The sequence below is a fragment of the Larus michahellis genome, chromosome 9 (genome assembly GCF_964199755.1).
Source record: "Larus michahellis chromosome 9, bLarMic1.1, whole genome shotgun sequence".
NCBI lineage: Eukaryota > Metazoa > Chordata > Aves > Charadriiformes > Laridae > Larus > Larus michahellis.
The window spans coordinates 41,382,015-41,398,386 of NC_133904.1; the positions used below are offsets into that span (position 1 = coordinate 41,382,015).

General features: G+C 43.1%; 1 protein-coding gene across 3 annotated transcripts in view; it reads left to right on the forward strand.

The window, feature by feature from the left end:
• Positions 1-16,372, forward strand: part of IL1RAPL2 (interleukin 1 receptor accessory protein like 2) — a 391,439-nt gene that overhangs the window by 169,379 nt on the left and 205,688 nt on the right. The window lies entirely within an intron of this gene.

Here is a 16,372-nt window from a genome sequence, read left to right on the forward strand (position 1 = left end):
ATCTCTGTGTTCACATGCATATTTCTTAATCGGGTGAAATCATTGTGAGCGAGGAGCTGAGCCTGTATTTGGGATAGGTTTAACATTTGAACTGTTGCTTCAACTGGCAGTAATTCTGTTGTACTCTTTAGATTATTCCTGTTCCCAAATGGACTAAGATCCAGCAATTCATTTTTATCCTGATGACTCTTCAAAAGAAACTGCATGTTTTTCTGATAAACTTCATCTAGAAGGGTTTTCATCTCTGTTGAAGAGATTAAGAAGTTGAAGAGAGTTATTTTATTTATTTGTCCTGCTTCTCTGCTCACTACTTCCCCATTTGCATAGATTAGTGGGTAGTCTCCAAGAATATCACGTCATATCTAAAAATGAGGAGATAGTTTTAGAAAACCGTTTCTCTGAATTCCCCAGGAACGTGCAGCTCAGTCAGTTGCTGCTTCTGATGCCGCTTTGTAGCGTTACAGTGCCTGTGAGCCAGAGTTTATGATAAGAAAGGAATATCTGAAATACAGCTACTATATACATGAACTTTTCTTTATGCATGATAATGCTGCAGTTGCAGAATTCTTTTTGCATTTTCCCCAGGAATTCTGTTATCCTCAGAGTCTGGAGCAGGTTAAATTAGTCTGTTGACAGGATACCTGCAGGAATCTCTGCCTGCAGGAAAACCATTAATTATGCTTAAACAGATTCTATGACAAATGCTGGAGATGACCAAAGTTTCTTTTCTGTTTTGTGTTCTACCCCGAAAAGAGTCCTTTAAGATGATGCTATTGATGACACATTTTTCTCTTTAAAAATAAACCTTTGGGTTTTACTGAGCTGTGTGCGGTTTTCTAAGTTGAGGATATTACTTTGGGAATTTGTTACCCGAACAAAGCGTCTCTTCTATTATATGTCAATTAAATCCTCCTTGCTGCTTTTTTGTTTGTTTGTTTATTTACCTATTTACTTTTAAAATAGGCATTGAAAATGTTCTAGTTAGACACTTCAGGAATATTGTGTTTAACGATTCAGTGGAGTATCTTGTTATGACCCTGCTGGTTGCATGTTCAGTCATACCATTGTGTTGGCATCTTTTCCCTTTTTTGCGTGGCCTTCCCCCGTATAGTGTCTGAGTTGCAGCATCTTTATTCTTGCATCCATAAAGCCGACCTTGGGCATCACAGGTTGCTTTTTGCCTGGCTACGTCTGTCACTGCTGCCCAGGTCACCCCCACGAGTTGACCCCGCAGCAGACCGGGCACCATGAGCTCACCCGCAGACCACTGCTGGGGATGGCACTCTGTGCTGCTCCACGCAAAACAAAGTGGCCTAGTTTGGAAAGCTGACCCTGGTTCTTGTGTAAATATTTCTATTGAGAGATAGGGGTCGATTTTGCCTTTTGAACCAATAACCAAGTTCTTGTAGGACAATTTACTTTAGGCCGTACATAAGGAGGTAACAGGGCCGAGGTCCTGCCCGTCGTAGCAGAGCAGATAACCTCATCTTTCATATCCTGTGCAGCCCTCCTTCCTTGTTGTGAAGGATGCAGCACACGCTAAATTCTATATTTTGAAGTGTCAAATGGAGTTATCTAAAACATCATTTAAAACCTAGGTGGGCATTTTTTTCCTCTATGGTTTTTTATATTTGTCAAGTTGAAACATTCCAATTTTGCCTTGAAAGTTCGTTGTAGTGAGAATGCTATTGGGCTTCTAATCGTAACAGCTAGATGTTAGGTAGAAGCAATATATTTTTTGTTCTTAAATAGCTCCAAATGATTTCTATCTTAGGTTATCTAAAAGTCTGTTCTGTGTTCCCAAGATGAAGGAGGAATTATTTTTTCTTGGGAGATGCACCTACAGGGAAAATTGCCTTTCACCTGTGCTTTTGTGCTATGATTGTAAAAGCACCTCTTAGGAGACCTCTTTCAAGTTTCCATTTGCCGTTGGGGAGTAATGGTGTGGGGGATCACTTGTGTGTTTGTAACTTGCTTGCAGCTCCTTGAAGGTTTACTGCTGTTGTGTTTCGTTAATGTGTGGCCGTCATTTGTCTTTCGGGTATGCACTTCGTTGTGCAAAGCCATTTGGATAGAAACAGGCCGATTTAAAATGATTCCAAGACAAATGTGAATGAGAAACCTTCTAAGTTTTGCATATGAAAGTTCGATAACCCTTCCTTTTTTGTGTCAACAAGCATTACAGAGTAATTTTATAATTTTAAATACTGGATGTTAAGTACGTAGCTAAAATATGCATGTACTAAGGATGCTGAATTGTATGATCTTGTGAGGGTGGAGTGCAGCTCTCTGTATATAGCAATGGATTTTGTAGGCTCAGAATTTCCAATGGCATTTGGATGCCTAAATCTTTTAAAAACCCCAGCCATAATATCCCAGTTTCTTCTAATCTCCCACCCCCGTAACCCTTAACTATGTTAACGTAAGTCAAGTCAATCTTTGATCCATTTTTATGTTTCCACTAAGTTAGAACACTAAGTATTACCTTCAGAAGTTGGGGCATTTTTGGATTTGAATTTCAATACCAGGTCACAGATCGCTGGAGTTAGAGAGAATTTGTTGCTGTCGTGAGATCTGGGGGTTGAGGTGGTGGCTAAAATAGGACCGGTTGTATTGAATCCAAAGGCTGCTCCTGCTGGGACCCAGAAGGTAGGAGCTCCACATGCCCTCTCTAAGAAAAACATAAGTCTTGAAACTACAATTCTGGGTTGTGTCAGGGTGGAAGTCAGAGGTCATGGTGTTTGTGATTGCCAGAAGCAACTGTTAGCTTTGGTCATTGCACTTTTAAGGCGGAATTCCAGTTTTCTTTGTGTGGGATAGTAATTCTAGCATTATGCACGGATTCCATGGGTACCAGAGCAGATCCAGAGGGAACAGCCAAAATCGACCTCTGCTTTGTCAAAAAAATGAGAGGACATTTCTGGGTTTCTGAATTGTAACGGTACAGAAGGAATTTCTTTTTTCCTTACCAGGGTTGGACAAATTATTAAATTGCAGGCTTACACGCATTTGAGGCTGAGTGCAGCAAGAATCAAGTGAGGCAGAGAGAGTGCCTTGTGAGGAGCATCCATAAGTACTCATTTGATGCCTTTTTATTCCTCTGCACTCGTTCCTCATTTTCTTTCCCTGCTTCATATTCTTCTGTCAGTGGTTCTTGTGATCCTGGGTGCTCTTTGCAGCAGGGCTGTGCTTGCTGCGGATTCAGATCCCATCACTCGCCACACACTGTCTGGCGTGCAGCGGGTCCTGGGGGTGAGGTGCACTGAAAGCACTGAGAAGGAATGGAGAACATCTGCAGACAGGCTCCGTGGCACCTCAGAGAGCTTGTCTCTCCTTGCCAGTTGGCTAAATAGGGTCTGTTTCTTGCCCAGGAAACAAATGAAGAGCCATTAGCCACCATCCATCTATTCTCACTAAGATTATAAGTGTAAGTAGTTAAACTGCAGGTTGATGGTGATCATTTGTTAATGGGGCAGAGTGAGAAACCAGCCTCTTAAATCCGTCATTTTAATGGTTTAGGCAGTGAGAATTTTTCAAAATTATTACCTTTTTGGTGCTATGTACTTTTGTCTTTTTCCACTCTTATTTTCTAATTTGAGTTGGCTTTGTCTTTAAGACAAGTGAAATGAAGAACAAAAGGTGTCAGAGATGTTATGGGGGTCCTAATTCAGCTTTGGAAAGAGATTCTCAAGGGGAGGTTGGAGAGTCTGCTTTGTCGGGGCAAGTTGCTGCATTAGGAGTCTTTTGTATTACAGCTAAGAGCTGAGAGGTGATTAAAAATGACATCATCTTGTTTGAAAATTGGTTTTCAGCGGTGACATTTTTACAAGAAAATCTTTTCTTTTTCATTTCATGATGAAATTTCAAAATTAAGCTTTTCCCTGAAAGCTCTATTTGGAAACCGTAGAAACCCAACAGTTTTCTTTGTTATTGTTGTGGGTTTTTTTCCCCTTCCTAATTTCAAACAGCTGCCTCCTTCCATTCCTGCCCAGCAGGAAAAATCTGAACTGTTTATAAAGAAGACAGTGGAAATGAACTACTTTCTCCCACAATTTGACAGCCCTGTCCTTTTCCCATTTCCTCCTTCTAGGAAAACAGTCAAAGGGTATTAAAAGAATCAAGTAATAGCTGGATTTTCCTGCTTCCTGGTTTTGATACGTTTGTCAGTGATAGGGGATTCTGTACAACGCGGTGCTGCAGAGCACCCTCTAGACAGTAACAGACCTTGGAGGAATTTCGGTGATAGTTGCAGTCCAGTTAAAGTACGCCTTTCCACAATAGCAGGCGAGTCTCTTATTTTACCGTGTCAGCACCTACAACATACCATGATATATGACCCTTGAAGAGTTTATCAGTGCTGCAAATGGAACTGTTGACATCAGTAACTGTTATAAAAACCTGCGTAACTGCAGTATGTAGAGGACTGGAACAACAGTTTTCAATTTTACCTGTTTCTACCTTTCCTAAAAAATTTCCAACAGAAGTTCAGTGTCAAGAATTTAAATCTCTTGTTGGTAAGTGGTTACCTCACAGATTTGAACGCTGCAGTGATTTCTGTAAACCAGGGATATCGAAATGGAGCTGTGCTGTGCTAAGATGCTAAGCCGCCTGTGCTTCCAGGTAGTGTGTTATCGGTTCTGCTCTTCCTATTGGGCCTATTTTTGCTATCTTTGCATAGCACGGTGTTGTGGGTGCGTTGTGCATATGGGTAGGCATATGCCATGAGATGATTCTTTGGGGGGTGTTAGTCTATGTAATACAAAGCCTTTTTGTCACTAGACCAGTCTGGCGTTGCTCGTGTCTGAGCAAGCACAGGATAACTCGTGGGATATGACACAGTTAGCGCTGAAAACAGTGAATCAGTTTAAATACTGATGTTTTGGAAAGGATCTTGTACTTGATACAGAATTTAAATTCTGTGATTCTTTGAACATTAATGTGGATTTACAGCTCTTGTGCTTGCTACGAAAGCTTGACCTAGTAATGCACAGGTAAAAATAATTCAATCACAGTCAATGTACATGCTGAAGATCGAGTAAAAGCAAATGAAGCAGATCACTGAATTTATGAGAAATAAAGTTATTGGATAAAATTTTACAGTACATACCAACTCCATATGCTGCCTTAGTAATGCTATAATTAAGCTAAAGAGTCGTGTCAAACTGGCCTTTTCCATCTGCTCTGTGATCTGCTCAGGGAGCAATTGGGAAAGAATGACAGCTGACCTCAAACCCGACGCGTTTGGTTAATGTACGTTCCACCAGAGCTGATACTTAAACAGAGCTCATATACACTTTCGTATACGGGTACGAATTGTTCTTCGTTTAATTGGAAAAATCAAAATTGGGCTTGCTGTGAAGCAGGCTCGTTCAAAATTTTTGTTTCAGTAAATGCCTCTTGGTATTAGCTGAGCCGTTTGATGGCTCATAAAAATATTCTTCCATTTTATTTGCAGCTATGTAAACTGCAGTGTGATGGCACAAGTTTAAAATAGCACTGTTGGGTTTTTTTGATCATTTTTTTATAGCTTTTGCCAAAACAAACCTGCTAATAATAAAGTCTCAAAAGTTCGGTATGAATAATTGACATGTGAGACACGTGAAACTCAGCCTGTATTTATAATACTAATTGATTTCATTTATTTTGCATCCCCTGTGAATTTCTCACTGCCAGTCTTGCCATTATCTTAATGTTGTTGTTTCCAATAACACTCAGAAAAGTCGTTTTAAAGGCAGGGGGTCTTTCAGCACAGATGCATCAGGTGTAAAGCTTCCTTTCCTCAGAGGTGATCAAATTGGCTAAAGGAAACCCCGTGGAACGGTACAGCTTAAAAACCAGGGTCTGTCCATCTGTTTGAATCTGAGTTACCTTGTGAAAGTCTGCTTAATGCTCCCTCCCATGAGTGTCTGTATTCACATAATGCGGGCATGTTTTTTGCTGTGACAGGGAAGTGTGAAAAATGTTAATGCTGGAATCAGTGCAGTATCTGGAAGGTCATAATCGTTCCTGCAGAAGGATAGCAAGACCTGCGTGCCAGTGGCGAGCTGCGGTTAGACTTTCTGATTAGGAAAACATAGTTCCATCTGCATAGTCAGACTGCTGGGAACCTCGAAACCCACCCCATGCATGAAAGTTGGAGGCAAACCTCTGATCTTTGGAGACATTTAGATCCGTCTCTGGGCTTCATATCTGACAATGCTGCCTCAAGCTGATGGGAAGCTACGGGGCTTCCCAGGAGCTGCTCGCCCTCTGGTTCTTTAAAGCTAGAGCCATCCACCTTAAAAATCTGGGTCTTGCTGTATCGTTAGTGACTGGCTCCGGTTTCTGCCTTCCCATGAAAAAGAAAAGACTTACCAAACTCTCACTTTGCATTCAGTGAAAACTGATCAAGATAGACAAAGCTAATGTGCTTCCTGGTACGTACTTTCTGCTGGCCTGGAATAAGAAAAGTAGTAGTTGAATACTTGGACGGAAAAATCTAATTTCTGACTCTATTTGATGAGCAGAGTGAAAATATAAATGCGGTTGAGAATACTCTGTATTCAACACACTTCTTTGTGTATTGCGTGTCTGGCTGATGGGCTCTGCTTCTGTGTCTGATGGGCAGAGAATCCCAGTAAGCGGCCATTCTCCGACAAACAGAGTCATCCACAGACTTTTAGCACCTTTGCTTCAAATTTCAATTTCATTTCAAATTCTTTAAAACAGAAGTTGAGTCTTTAATCACAGCCTTCCTGAAGTGTCCTTCCCTCCGCTCCCCTCGCTGCTGCTTTTCAGCATCTTTTTGGCTTTGCCATCTGCGCTGTAGCCCAGCCCCAGTGGTTTGGCTGGAGAGGAGAAGCGGAGCTGGCTGCAGGGCTGGTGTCCCGGGACAGCTGCAGGGAGTTGTGCCGTTCACTGCTGTACGGAGCGGTGTGCGTGGGAGCGAGCGGAGGGGCACGCCTGGGGTGACCTGCTGAGGCTTTCTGGGGGGGCTGCAGGTTTGAGTGGTCACAGACTGGTGGCAGCAGGCAGCACCTCGGCGCAGTGTCCGCCTGCTTTGCTTCAGCATTGACACGGGAAGGGAGGGCACGGGTGTCTCAGCTTTGGGTGGACATTACAGAGCTTTTAATTCACAGGCTGTTAATTACTCTGTGGTGGAGCTTTACCTGTCTGGGGCGGCAGGTTTGCGCTGAAGACTGTTGTCAGGGGTATTACGCAACGGTCTGTTATTTCAATGAAGTATTAAATAAAATTGTTTCCACATCAGGAAATAGCGAGATGACCTGCCACAAAGCCTTAGTTAAACTTTCAAACATGCCTGAACCTACTGACCTTCAAGATAGAGTACAAGGCTCATCTTTTCCTTTTCCTTCAGACCTTGGCCAGATGGGATGGCTGGAGGCACTGTATCAGCGCGTGGGGGAGGGCCTCCTGATGCTGTCACTGTCATTTAAATATTGATCAGAGTATGTGGAGGGGACTGTGTGATGGCTGCTGTGAGAGGTTAGTGAGCAGAGTCCCTGGAGGCTTTTCTGCGCTTCGGCGAGCAGGAGCCCGTGTAACCACTCATGGCTGCTCATGGGTCAGTGCTGCTACGCAAGACCAGCCTTGCACGGCGCTCGAGCTGTGAATCATCAAGCCCATGCAAGGAGATTGCTCCGCATCTGGGGAGCGGGAGCCTCAGCCTTCCCACTTGCTTAGCAGGGCCCGTGCTGACGAGGTGTGCAGGGACGCGGCGCAGACGGTGCCGGACCCGCTGCAGCCCGGTGCCTTGGCAGCAGTCCCAGGCTCAGCTCTTTGTAAGCGCAGCGTGGGCATTTTGAGCCAGAGCCGCGGCAGGTTTAACAGCTTGCCATACAGATCTGAAACGCGTGTGTGTGCAGTCTGGTGCTCTCCGATAAGGCTCAGTATCTGTATGTTTCCCGTGAGACCGCTCCTTCCCTCGGGACGTTGCTCGGGGGCGTGCAGCCTCCTGGCTGCTGTGCTTGCCCACAGGCTGCCGGGGCCCTGCAGCGGGACCCGGGTGGTTTGGTGAAGAGGCAGCGTGTGTTTGTAGTGGTGATACTGCTTTGAGGTCCTGCGGAGTGCCCTCCTACTCACACCTGCACCCTGCTGCTGGAAAGAAGGCAATTAAAGAGAGGCTTGTTCTGCATTGATGTTCCACTTTGCCAGCACCAACACTCTGAAGTGCCTTTGGGGAGAATGGGTCCTCCAGAGGAGGATTTTTGCCCACCCAGTGCCCCACTGTGGAGGTGGGCGCAGCACGGCTGGGGCGCTCTGCCAGGTGGGGTTCACCATCTGCACAACTTGGAGATTCAAGTTTACCCCCCAAAACCTGTTGCAGAGGAACTTGCCCAGGGCCCCCTGCCCCTCGGCTGCCTGTCCTGGGAAGCAATGATCTCCCAATCGCTGCTCTTAGGTACTTCTTGCAGAAGGTAAAAGAAAAAAAAAGTGTGAAAAATAGGGGTAAGAGTAAAGATCTTGCCAGTTACCGTAATATTCTGGAATCTTGCTTTTATGTGTCCCTTTATACTGGCTCCTGGCACTGCATGGCCACTGTCTTACTGAGTCTAACTGAGCCAAGGTGAAAAAATGGCAATTAAGCTTTAATCAGGGTCACGAATCACTTCAGGTGTACATTTCCTTTCAAAACATGCTCCTTTTTTCCTTTGCCTGCTCTGAAGCAGAGGCAAGGGCAGCGCGGGTTGGAGGAGCGGCAAACCTGCAGGGCACGGCCAGGGACCACTGACAGCCCGGACGAGCCACTGCTTCACGCTCGCTAGTGCTGCGCTCTGGTAGGACAGTGAGAGCAATTGGTGATGCTTATTAGGTTTCCTCCTGCTTTCAAATGAAAGCAAAGTTTTGCAAATAGCCTGCTGTGAAACGTGAAGACGCTGGCTTGCAGCCCTTGAACTCCACCATGGTAAATGTGGAGATACAGCAGCCCATTTGGAAGAAGCCACTCATTCAGTGTGGCCACAAGTAAAATTTTTGTCAGCCTTTGACCCGAACCATAAACTTGACTCTGTGGGATCTACGAACAGTTGTCTGGAGTCCTGCAAAGTGTCCCAGCTCTGTGGAAGGGTTGTACCACAGCTGGCTCGCCCACTAGCTGCGTGAAATATGCAGATCAGTGATTTTCCACTGTAGCGTGAAGGATCTTTTATAGCACTTGTAGAAAAACTTTTTTTGAGTTCTGACTTAATGGATACAATGCCCTGCAGGTGCAGGTGGAATCCAGTTACTGGTTTTTTAAGGGACAGACAGTGATGCTTGGCCTTTGATATGATTTAGGGATGAAAACTTTTAAAATGCAAATAAAAAACATAGTGTGAAGAATTTGGCCAAATAAGTTCCTTCTTTCCTACTGAACTGACAGCCTGGAGATTTTAGGGCTCTGTCTGTTCAGAGAATAAAAGCAAGTGCCACACTGTCGCCTTAATGAGCATCACTCTCAACATGATGCGGCCATATGGCACTAACCATTCCTCGCTGGCTCACACGTGGGTGACAGCACCGGTATCGCTGTATGGGCTGGCTCGCCATTGAAGCTGCCGTCCAGCCCGCAGCATAGTGTCTCTTCTGGTGGTGATGGTATGGACAGCCGTCCGTTGCAGAATGGTTTGGGGCCGTGTATTTGAGTCACATCCCTTCCCCGTGCGGTCCTCACCTCATCTCCTTGGAAATAGACATGCTCAACATCTGTCCGCTGAGCTGTTGGGGCAGGTGTTGTGGAAAGGAAGTTACAAGTCAAGAAAGGCAGCACAAGGTCTCTCCAGGGAGAAAATAATGTTGTTTTGACTACAATCAGGGACAGGCTTTTATAAATGAAAAGGAAAACTAAATTCAGAAATCACAATAGCTGTTAAGGAAATCAAATAGATAAATGATGCGGAGGCGGTTAGCTGTAGCTTCTTGGTTGCTTGGTGGTGGTTGGGTTTTTTTTGTGTTTTTTTTTTTTTTTTTTTAAACACTGCACTTTAAGTTGTCAGCCAGCCCCTCTAATCTAAATGCCTCTCTCTTCATCCGTATTTTAAAAACAGTTATAAATAGGCAGACTGGTGCAGCCAGCTGTCTTCAGGAGCAGACTGGGGTGTTGAAAGTTCGGCTAGAATATTCTTGTTCATAGATTGAAAAGGCAAAGCTGGAGGGGGGAAAGTGGGGAGTCAAGATGCAAAAAAACCAACCCCACCCAACCCTTTAAGGGATCGTCACAAGTGCATCTCATGGTGAACCCGCAATGTCAGAGAGCCTGAGTGTGGCGTGTGTGGGACGCTGACGGGGAGGGGTGCCCCCTGAGCGGTGTTAGGTGCACACAGCTCCTCTGAGGAGGGCTCTGGCAATGGACTCTCGCAATTTGGGGGTCCTTCAGTGCTCAGGGCTGAGCAGAGATGTCTTGTGTAAGTTTAAATTGTGGCCTCTGCTCTTGGACTCTGACAACTTTGAGGTGAAAATGTGGAAGGCTGATGATTTCAGTCTAGCTTGAATTTTTATTATTATTTTTTAACCTGGAGACTGAGCAAGTCATGAGCAGGATGCTCATGCAGGGATAGCTGTGGACTGCAGATTTGTGACCAGATCCCTTCACTACCATTACCTTCATCGGGATCTGCCTGAACAGCATCTTTTTTAAAGACTTACTGTGTATGAAAATGTTTTCTTGCCCTGGAGCTTCAATATTTCTGTTTTCTTTAGGAAACGGGGATAATCATTACTGCCTTTTATCTGCTTTTCTTATCAAGCTTGTATATTCCTAGGGATAAGCCTATTTTTATCTGTTTGATAAATATCTAGGCATGACCTGTGATTTTTATTCAGCACATGAAGTAGTGAACCTGCATAATAATCACACAGAGATGACGACCAAGTGCTGTGTTGGCTAGACCTTGGTGGCTGTACAAGTACCAGTTTGCTTGCGTGCTTGAATTGCAGAATTGAGGCTTTTTGAAAACTCTTGTGCATTTTGAAAATGCTAGTTAGGAAAGGATGGCCATTTTGTCCCCTTTCTAAATGTGGTTCCATTGTCACAGCAATCTATTATTTGTGTGATTGCCAGAGTTCCTCAAGACTTTCCCTTTTCAGCTTCGCTCAGGTTTCTAAGCTGAGACTAGGAGTGAGAGGTGCAGCTGCTCCGCGTGCTCAAATGGCTGCCGGGGCGGATTTTGTGTGAAGGCATGGAGATGTTGCATGCGTAGAAATTAACTTTCCCCAAATGTTTGTTTGGTTTTTTTCTAGCATACTAGTTTGCTAGTATAATAATCATTTTTAATAAACCAACATTGTGTCAACAAGGCTATTGGCCAGATGGCACATTTAGTCAGGTTTAAACTGCAGGTGTACTCTATGTAAGTAATAGATGACAATAAATTAGCACAGTAAAAGTAATAAAAAGTGGCCTCCCACATACTCCCATGGCCAAATATTAGGGGTTGGGAGGGAATTGCCATAGTTCATTGCTAAGTGGCATAAAAATACAGAACAAGTGGATGGAAAATGTCATATTAGCATAGTGGTTTTGCAAGTGTTAGTGTTAACAAAGCTCTTTTGACAAAGTCTGTACTAGATCATTTTGTCTAACAAAAGAAAGTCAGAGTTGAAACTGTATCTTCAACGGCCAAGGTGTTTTGTTAGCATATTAACCTTGCCTCTGAATGGTGGGCAGACTTTGTCTCCTCGAGAAGGCTGTCCTAAGGTAGCCTTCACCATTCCGGGGGATGTAAGACTGGAGAAAGCCTGGCCTAAGCAAAGCTGGAAGAAGTGATCTTCAGATACTTTTTGTAAGAGGTGGTCTTTCATTTGCAGCTCGAAGCTATAAAGAGCACAAGGCTTGGTCTCGCCTGACTATGAAACTTCTGTCACAGCTCACAAGAGACTTTGTAAAGTTACTGACATAACGAGTGGTTGAACGATTCAGCTACGTCCTTGTGAACACTGTCTTCTCCATCCCCAAATAAATACCATCTCCCTTGTACACCATTCCACTAGGGAAGCGTGGGTATGTATGGCCAGAATATTTTTAGTTGTTGTCTCCCTGCAATGAAAGTAGCAATCCTCCTGCAGGCAGAAAGGAAAGGGCAAGGAGCTTGTAGGAATTCCCACTAGGATGTTTAAAACAGAGCAAACACTCACCTGAAGGCTCTTGGGGAGGAAGGCAAACTTCAAAACTCCAAGTTTTGAAGTTTTTACTGGTGTACAGAGTACATATGAGCCTACTTAAACTGCGGGTTGAAACAGTGCAAAAAATGCCAACCTGTAGGAAACAAAAGAAAAAACAAAAGAAAAAAAAAAAAAAAAAAAGCTTGTGGAAGCCTGTTACTCGTGAAGGGTTTGGCAGTCAGAGGTGATATGCTGAGCCTTCTTCATTGAATGTAGGCAGTGGTAATGAAAATCTAGAGGTTGTTAACAAGAAGAACAAGGCTGCACGCCGTCAAAGGAGGCCAGTTTGCTGGGAAGCAGGCTTTACATTAGGATTTCTTGAGTTGTGGTCCATAACACATCAGAAAGTGACTCCTGCATCAGGTATGGAAAGACTGAAAAGAAGCAGTGTGGTATAAAGTGGAATCAAATAAAAGCAAGAGAAACATTTTAAAATTTAAGCTTATTTTGATGTGAAAATCACTATGGCAGCAGGGTGAGTAACAGCTGTTTATTGCTTCCCTCGGATCTAGCTTAGGTTATTCTTCAATTTAGGACTGTTTCAACTGCCAGCTGAATGCCCTCTGTCTACTGGTAATTCTTAGTCCCTTCAGCTTGGATCTAAACCAGAGCTGGGGTTACAGAAGTGACTGTCCCCATCCGCAGCGCTCTACTGAGCCATCATGGTTCTTCTGTGCTGCATCTCGCTGATGTACAGTGTGCTCTGGTCACATTTGCGTGGGGTAGAAAGGACTGGCTTATGTCGATCTTCAAGGCATTTCATTGAACATTACCAGAATATATAGTTTAGAGAAACAAGCAATGATAGAGTAGGTTTTATTAATTATTTCCCTTCAGATCCATTCAGAGATGCAGTTCCTGCAGTTTCACATTTTTTCGTCATGTCTTAGGGAAAACAAACACAATACTCATGATTATGAATTTACTTTATAATTAAAGAAAGGAAGACCAACATAGAAAATCAACATATTGTACTTCAGTTATAATTTCTTTCTCTCCACCTAAAGTTCTTCGCAAAGATCATATATTTGAGAGTTGGCTTGCCTCTGGAAGCTCTTCTTTTAATGCATGAAGTCTGAAGCACATCACTTTCAAAATGAATAGAAAGTCCCATCTTAGGGCACCCTGGGCTAGATCTGTGTTAGCACGTAATTTGGTGCAGCGAGAGCAGATTGTTAGAACAAAGGATTTGGGGCAGAATCATCCACATCTAAATGTTACGTGATTTGTGGGGGTTTGCTTCAACCAGATTGAATCCTGGGGTTCTGATGATCCCTGGGATTGAATGTCTCCCAACCTCATGCCTGCTTTGGAGCGATCTGAAGACCAGCCATTGACTTGGAGCTGTTTGTCTCCATTCGGGGTGGGAGTGCCGGTGAGTGTACCTGCAGCGGAGCCTCTGAGGTCATGTCCTCCTGATGAAATGTAGTTTCTGCACACCAAAAAACACTTTGTGGGTTGAACTGAGAGAGGTAAGGGAGGACAACAGTAGGACTTGATCCAAAGCTGCTTTACTGCTCTGAATTGTAGCGATAATGTGAACCAAAATCATGTGAACAGAACAGCAGCGGCGGGATGTTGGTGGTAGGGGAGGAGGTCTGCCAGGGATCTGTAAATCAGCTCACAAATAGGCAGGTGGAATTCTTAGTTCTGCGAAACAGATGAATTAGATTTATTGAGTTACTTTAAAGAATCTCTTCAAGGCACAGTCTTGTGGCAGGTGAAATTAATGTGTATGAATGCTTTTTATTAAAAATAAATGCATGTCTTGCAAATCTATCTTTTGCTTTAACAAAGCAAAAATGAAGTCCAACAGCTTAGACATGCTCTGACAAATATTTTCTCCCCTGTGAAATGATGTCTTGGTGAACTGCATTGCAAAAACATGCTGTACTGGCATTGTGGGACTTGGTACTGTATGGGGGACCTTTACGTGTTCTTTATTTTATTGGCATACACAAGCATAGTTTGAGATGTAAGAATGCGTTGCTTGCTTTATTGAGAGAACTGTAGTTACCTTTCTTCCTGGTTTTGGTGTACGTGGGAGAAATTTCATCTTTAGAGTTCGTGAAGTTGCACGCTACCTTTCGTCCTCAATACTTTGCAAAGGTCAGTCTGCCCGTATGCAGCACCGTGACAGCCCTCTGAGGTCGTTCTACGCAGCTCCGTGGCTTGGGCAGTGAATCTGAGCAGATACCTACCAGGGTGGGGGCTGGAGAACCAGGCTGGGGGCTTGGGGTTCCCTCAGGCAGGCGGGGTTTCAGCAACTGAGGTTGAGGGTATTCGACCACTTACGGAGTTTAAAGTTTTAGCACTTTCAGGTATCTCAGCAAATGAACTGAATGTTCCTTTTGTTCTGATGGGTTTTGTCTGGAGCTTTAATTAATTATGAGGTGAAATTCTGTTTGGACTGGGTCCAGGCATGCTTGCTATTTGTATAAGTACTTTAGTTTTAAAAGTCATTTGAAACTTGCTTGGAGGACCTTGGATTTCATCTGTTTTCTTAGCAGTTCTCAGAGAAGTAACCGGATTTGTTAAGCTGGTGAAATGCAACCAGATAATTACCTGTGCACGGTCACCGGTGTTCCATATTTAAATGTCATAGGTTCACAATGTTATATTCCTGAACTGTACTGATATGATGAAGTATCTTGCGATTGTACAAAATTGTGTTTGAATGAAAATATATGAAAACCAGTAGCTTGACAAATTTCCTACCTATTTAAGGAATTTACAAAGAGTGCATATATATACCCTCTCCCGGCAATACTCATTTTTTGTACTTACTGTATAAAACTGAAGAGCATTCATAGGAGGAGAATTTTTCCAATAATTTGTTACTTGAACTTAAAATAGAAACATTGTTTAATAAAGAATAAAGAGAAGTAGTATCCATTTCCATTTTACAAATGAAGAGTAGATTATAAACCCCAGAGTTGTGTGGGTGCTCTTATAGGCAACGGATACTTAATTATCTTTGATGGTCTGGGCCTTAGAAACTGTAATTTCTTTACTACCATAAACAATTCACCCAAAACTGTGATTAAAGGCTTAAGGAATGTGTAGTTAACTCATAAAAATATGTACATAAATTTTGCTGATTCATTGCACTGTAAAGCACAGCCTTATTTATTATTATAAATGAATCTCTAATGTAGCTCATGCAAAGTCTAAATGAGTGCCATTCTTTTTCATTAGGTAGCTCTTTAAAATCGATAATGTTTTCTTTAAGGGAAAGCTTTGGCTGTTACTAATTTAAATCTCATTAACTTTTGCCTTTTTTTCCTAAGGTTCAATTGGAACTACATTTTTCATTTAGATTTGAAGCTGCAGGCTACATGTAATTCCATTAAAAAACCCAAGGTAGGCAGGAATAATGTTGGGTTAACAGTAATTTAGAGAACCAAAAAACTCAGAATATTTTGCATGCAGCCTACACTTGTCATTTAGAAGTAAATGGTCTTCCCAGCACAAAGTTTGGAGATGCATGGGCGTTTGAGAAATCCTTTCCTAATTAATACAGAGTTTGCAAAAACAGGTTGAAAGTCACTCTTCCCTGCACCATATTCTTTTGATTTAGGTACATGTGTGTGCAGTGAAAGTTTGTGAATATTCTTGAGACTCAGGGTTGTAACCCCTGTCCCCACTGTCCATGCCTGTGTTTGCACGTCTCTTGGTTTGGGTCTAGTGGGACACTGCTGTCATCCCTCCCAGCTTTCAAGTGTATTATCTGTGCACTATAGAGCGGCAAGATTTTTTCTGAATATATGTAAATAGAAGCAAAAAAGTGCAGTGTCCTTTATGCCTGCTGAGTAGGTTTGTCTCTTCTAACAGGAGGGTACTACACAGAGAAGCAGTCCAATGGCAACTGGGCTATTAGCGGTGCGTTTTGTTATCTCAAGTTTGTAGCTCATTAATGAGGTTGTATTGGTTTATCTCTCTTACGGAAGACACACAGATCAGTCTCAGGGAAGAGGAAAAAAATCCAATTTTTATCATTTTGATGACATACTTCGGACTATTTAGTATTAAACAATAGGAAAAAATTGCGTTGTAAAGGTTTATACGGCCCTGGGCAGTCTGGAGATTGAAAACTTAGCACAGCTTTTCAAAATAGTGGTTGGCTGGAATGGTTCTGGCACCATATTATTCACCGCACATCAAAATTAACACACTACAAGCAGTGGTTATTTTCAGTTATGTAAAATCAGATGAGTCTTCAGAGAGATTAAAA